Raw genomic sequence first — 5,890 nt, forward strand, 5'->3', positions numbered from 1 at the left:
TGTTGTGAATTATGACAGTCACCTTGTACTATTACGATTATGAAATTAAGGATATTACGATGGGTTAAACACAGCCTACAGCTCGTATGTAAAAAAACAAGACATTTCGCTATAAACGTGGCGAAAATCGTGTTAGAAAGTGGCCACTTCGAAGACCGATGAGTAGAAGGAAAACGTTATGACTGTTCTTCGTGAAAAAGGTTAGAGCAGCGTTTCTTAACCTATAGTACGCGTATCACTGGTGGTACGCGAATTAAGTAAGAAAATCAAAAGATAATATTAACATAAATACGTTTTCCTGAACGCACTTGGTTAGTGGTACATTTAGTGTATTAAATTAGAATTAGTGGTACGCCAGCGAAAAAGGGCGAGAACCCCTGGGTTAGAGGATCACGGTAGAGACATAAAGTAACAGGAACTGGATCGAGTCAAAGGACCTTCAGCTTGCAGGGAATCTATTCAAGGCGTTTGTTCTTCTGAATAAGCACCTCTAATAATGATGATTTATTAATTCAGCTGCTAGATGTTGCCTCAGAAATCAAATACAATGGCTTACACAAACAAAACAAAAGCCTAGAAAAGTTTATATTTTGTTCACGGCATTTTCTCTGCACCATATGTGTCCTGGGCCGATACTTGAAGTAGGTAGAATCATTTCCTCCAAACAGATGTGAAGGTCACAGGTTACAGCCATGATTCAGTCACCGTAGCATTGATCTTCAAGAGGGATTAAAGTAAGAGCGAGTCTGTCAATAATTTAGGAGCGTCTGATATCGCACGCCTCACTCATTTAAACCCCCCAAATCTAAGAATGAAATAGGAATGGAGTGAAAGTGGAAGAAGAAAGCACGGCAAAAGGAAAAACAAAGAATAAAATACTAATGTAAAACATTTTTAACACTGCCCTATATTTAAATTTTTTCCAGTCGAAAGCAGAGGTAAACTCCGGAACATTTTCTGTTTTACTGGGTACAGCAACACTTTTTCCTGTCTCTGCCACGTGTCATATAAGCAACTCGCATTAGTCAATGGGATTTTTTTTATTCTACAATAGAAACCATTTAAAACAGTTGAAAGACAGAATGTTTTCAAAAGAAGTTTTTACTGCTAAGGGTAAGTAATTGTGATCTCCAAAACGCCCAAAGCTATAATAACTTGTTAACGTTTGTTTCAGCGCTAGATTAGAGAATGCGTTTATTTCATCAACTGTCTGTATCATCCGACCTAAACCCAGTATCCTGAAGCGTTACTAGACACGTGGCACATGAAATAACGACGTAATAATTAGTTTGCTTCAGGATTTGATATTTTGCATCTGACAACGAAATAACGAGGACACAAAACATTCTAAATCTTCAAAGTGGCTCGTGTAATTTCTTCTATAATTGGGTGTAAATATAGCTTGAAGAGATATTGAAACTATCATTGGATTTAAACCATATATACGTCCGTAACATTTGTCTTACGCCCATTATAATACTGCTTTGCTAATACGTAGGCTCAGACACGTGGAAGTGACAGCCAATGACGAGTAGATAATTGTTAAAGGGCCTTGTATTCCAAAGCAGTTACTCTCACTTAATATTCTAAGATTTACTGTAGAGGCAGTGTTGAGGTCAAAGTGGCTTGATACCTGATACATATTTAATTCATTTAGGTCAGATATTGAAATTTACTTCACATTAATTCTAAATGAAGTTCATTCGATGTTATTTGAAAATTATTTTTGAATTCCCGCGTTCAGCGTGGGATGTCTCGGGGTCAGAGTTCGATGCAGTTCCTTCAAAAATAAAGAAAGGATAATTTATTTAATAAATTGTAGTCACTGAACCTTAAATTAGGTTTTGTAACATATTGTATACTAGTTTAGCCATTCTGCAGTTCATTTACAGAATATGTGCCTGTGACATCTTATCAATATTCTAAAAATGAATTCATATCATTCAGTAGGCAGTGTCTTTATCAAAATACGTAGTACAATTTTAGCCAACTGAACTTCTATTATGATGTCTGACTTACGGAACCGAACCAATACCCGGTGCACACCTCTTGTCCCAACCATGCGTGCTACATTCCCCGCCCATCTAATTCTTCTCGACTTAAATACCCTGACAATATTGGGGGAGGAATACAGATTTTTAAGCTCATCATTATAGAGTTTTCTCCATGCCCCATCGTCTTCTCTCCTAGGCCCAAATATCCTCCTCAACACCCTATTCTCAAACACCTTCAATCTGTGTTCCTGCCTCTGAGTGAGAGACCATGTTTTGCACCCATACAAAACAACAGGCATAATTATTTTTTTGTATATTTTAATCATTAGGTTCTTAAAAATCAGGCAGGAAGACAAAATATTTTGAACTGGGAAGTAGCAAGCATTTCCGGAATTTAGGCTCCTCATAACTTCCTCATGAGTATCATTTTGATTTGTTATTGTCGTTCCCAAATATTTGAACTTTGTCACACTATCAAAGGATTTATTAGCCACTCTAATATGATTTTGCTTCGTTATTTAAGGAGGTTTCTGATGCCATGAATGTATGAAAGCAAACATTTCCCTTTTGAATACAGGAGAGTAGACTAGGGTTAATATCATCATCATCATTATCATTATCAAAATATATTAAGGGAAATGCGCTTATAATTCAGCGTCAAACCTTTTCGTTTAGGGTCGTTACGTAGTTGAATTGGAAAATAAGTTACATGTGAAATTAATTAGTCTTAACTGAAACGGTGATTCCAGCTTTAAGATGTGCGCTTTTCAATCACCGTTTTTAGGCTCTTTCGCAAAAATGCGTTCGTCTTCTCGTACGCACGAATTAGAGAACAGATACACCGATTTTTAATTAAAAGTGTTGGAGAATTTTACGATAACTTATCGAGCCATTTCACCTTTTTTCCATCTCATAATCTGAAGACCTGTTTGCGTTAAGAGCGAAAATTCGCTTATCAAGCCATTTGTACGTCGGTTTACGTTAGTATATTACTAGAACTTCATCGTCTCGCTATATGGAACAAGTCTGATGCGATGTTAGCTTGCTACAGCAAAAGTCATACGCATCTGATCAACAGAGATTAAGAAACATTCGATACAGTACACGTGGCCAAACTGCAATTCACCTATACCACCAGCTTGTCGGTAGAAGCATAACAAAATCTTACACTGCACAAGCCAAAGGCATTACCAACATAGGAACTACGACATCCGAGCTACAAAGTACGCTCCGAACAAATTTTTACAGTGTGAATCGATGCTTCCTTATCAGCTTGTCTTTTACTTCAACGGTCATGGAACGTGCATATTAGCCCCGATATGGTGGAAAGGGTGAGGGGGGGGGGGGGTAGAAGGGACAAAAAACAGAAGTTCAAAATCAAAGTTCCTTGACTTTAGATTCCGAGCCTAGAGAAATGTCTCGCCACATAAAATACTGACATGTATATTTCTTTCGTACCGGCTGCGCTGTGCGTCATGTAACAAAGCGTAATGAATTTTGTGCAAATAAAAGCCTTTAATGGCACACAACCAGATGCAATATGAAACGCGAGATGACTATTGACAAATATTTAACGGATAAATAAATTCGATTATGACCAAATAATCTAACAGAAAGGACAATGTGACTAAAATATATAATATTTAATTCATTCAATGTACAGTTTCACAAAAAGAAACCTTCTTCTGTTATTAAGCTATAATTCAATACTAACGCAAATTTTTAATTCTTCTTCTTTTGTAAATTTATATTGAAGTTAATTATTTTGGAACTAATTCGTATTAATGTTATTGCCTTCTTATATTTGTTATTGAAGGTAAAATATACAAATCACTGATTATTTTTCTCTATTTAACTGTTCAAAAGCTAAACCCAGTTACGGATCAAGGGCTACCAGATGTTGCTGGAATGTGTTTGTTTTTATAACTGTGCCTAGTGCACGGAAAGAATGTTTTGCAACGTAGAATTCCTCTGCTGTCCAATTGAACTTAAAAACAGACATTAGAAAGCAGCGGCTATCCAAAATAAACAACCATCAAGAGTAGCTCGAACAACAAATAGAGCATTAAATTAAATAACCTAACTCAAAGAAAATATAACGCATCTACAATACGCAGATCATTGGTTCCTGCTACTTAGGAAAATAATAGCCAATTATCCCAATCATGATATGAATCAAGTGACTATACATGAATCTGAAACAGCATTAACAGCATATATGGGGATTAAGTCACATGCTTGATTAAAATAGAACTCAGTTTGACGACGTTCACTCTATATACACATACACATGTTCCTTACAGACGTACAAAATTCGAAGTATTTCTTCTGAAATTAGAAAAAAAAAATAACTTAGTGCATTTCAGTACTATCAACCACAGTCAAATAAACAATCTCTACGGGATTACTAAATATGTACGTAACATATAGTTGCATACAAATATGTAATACATATTAATTCACGCAGTAAATCTTAAGGGAGACACAAAACCGTCAAGAGGAAAGATGTGGCCAATATATTACGGTACTGTATTTAATATTTTTATTATTCCATGCACAGTACTGAACCGCCAACTTACGAAAGACGGATTTTAGCTGTAGTGTGTTCTAAATGGATATAATTAGATGCTGTCAGTTGTTTCTTCAGTACAGTGTTACGTGTTACTGAGATTGTAAAATTATTCAAACATAAAAATAAGTTGTTTACGAGGTTAAGACCTTATATTAAAAATAATTATTTATTGTTTTAAAACAGAGAGTAAGATTTCTCATACCTATGATGTAGTTCGCAGATTCATAAAAAAGTATCATTATCTGACTGTTGTAAACTAGTCTGTGCAATAACGCTTGTGCGACGTTTACCTTGCAGTATTTCATTACGTCTGTCAAGATATGACAGCTGTAAACTATGCATAATGACTCTGACAGCCGGGTCTAGAAGCGTATTACACTCGCTGGTGTTCTTGAAACGAGGAAACTGTACTGACAAAAAGCGAACAAACCTTCTCATTTTGCAGTTAGCGCTACTACTTCGTATTTTGGACGGGATATTCGGAGTTCGAATCTCTGTCCGCAAGCCGGGAGTCGAAGTCAAAAGAACGCTGGAAGAAATTAATTGTCAAAGAGGGAAAGTAGACAACGTGATGAAAATGTAATGAAACATACAGTTTGTTTAAATAAAGTAGCTGAACACGAGATTAATTAACATTAACACGTTAAAATGAAGTGTTTAGTTAACAGAAACCACTTGAAAAGAGTCTTTCTTTCATGTAAAAAATTTGTAGTGAGCAAAATGTGCCCAGAAAATAATTACAAATTTACACAATAAACGAATCGGAATGCTGTAATAAATATGTTTTATGGCAGTTACTTCCAATTTTTTTGAGAGTCTTGGTACTTAATGATTTTATGTCTTCTTCAACAGATGCTTAGGACAGAATTAAATACGTTGATACTGCACTTACTTTATTCCACAAGCGTCTAACAACTCGTGTACAACTTGCTTATGTACATTCATTAATTTTATTTCAATATTTTTTGTGATCCGACTTCATCCTCGCACTAAGTGAATGAAACTCAAAGGCCACTCGTAGCTCAGCGGACCGTAGTATCGGAATCACTATAAGACATTTTATCTGTATGAAGGAAACAAGACAGCTATCTTTACAGAATCATATGTTTTAAAATTTAACATTTGCGTTTTGGTTTCAGTTTGAATTACATGCTACTGCGCATGTACGAAGACGCCTTACAAAATGCATGAAAAACAGTTATTTCAGAAGGCACTGGAAAACAATTAATTTTTGTACTGTGAAGAAATGGTAACTTTTTATTTACTGCAAATTTAATTTTTACGTATAAATGTATTAATTCTGGCACTAATAAATCCCTAGTAT

The 5,890-nt window shown here is 35.4% G+C and overlaps 1 long non-coding RNA gene across 1 annotated transcript; it reads right to left on the reverse strand.

Annotated features, from left to right (window-relative positions):
• Positions 1-1,134: 1,134 nt before the first annotated feature.
• Positions 1,135-5,687, reverse strand: LOC110831820 (uncharacterized). Its single transcript, XR_002543723.2, has 3 exons — positions 5,459-5,687; positions 4,997-5,095; positions 1,135-1,780 (listed from the first exon to the last, which is right to left on the reverse strand). It is a non-coding gene; the product is annotated as an uncharacterized LOC110831820 (long non-coding RNA).
• Positions 5,688-5,890: the final 203 nt, after the last annotated feature.

Source organism: Zootermopsis nevadensis, unplaced genomic scaffold (assembly GCF_977971745.1).
Source record: "Zootermopsis nevadensis isolate Lab colony 2312 unplaced genomic scaffold, Znev_1.0 Znev_ptg000030l, whole genome shotgun sequence".
Lineage (NCBI taxonomy): Eukaryota > Metazoa > Arthropoda > Insecta > Blattodea > Termopsidae > Zootermopsis > Zootermopsis nevadensis.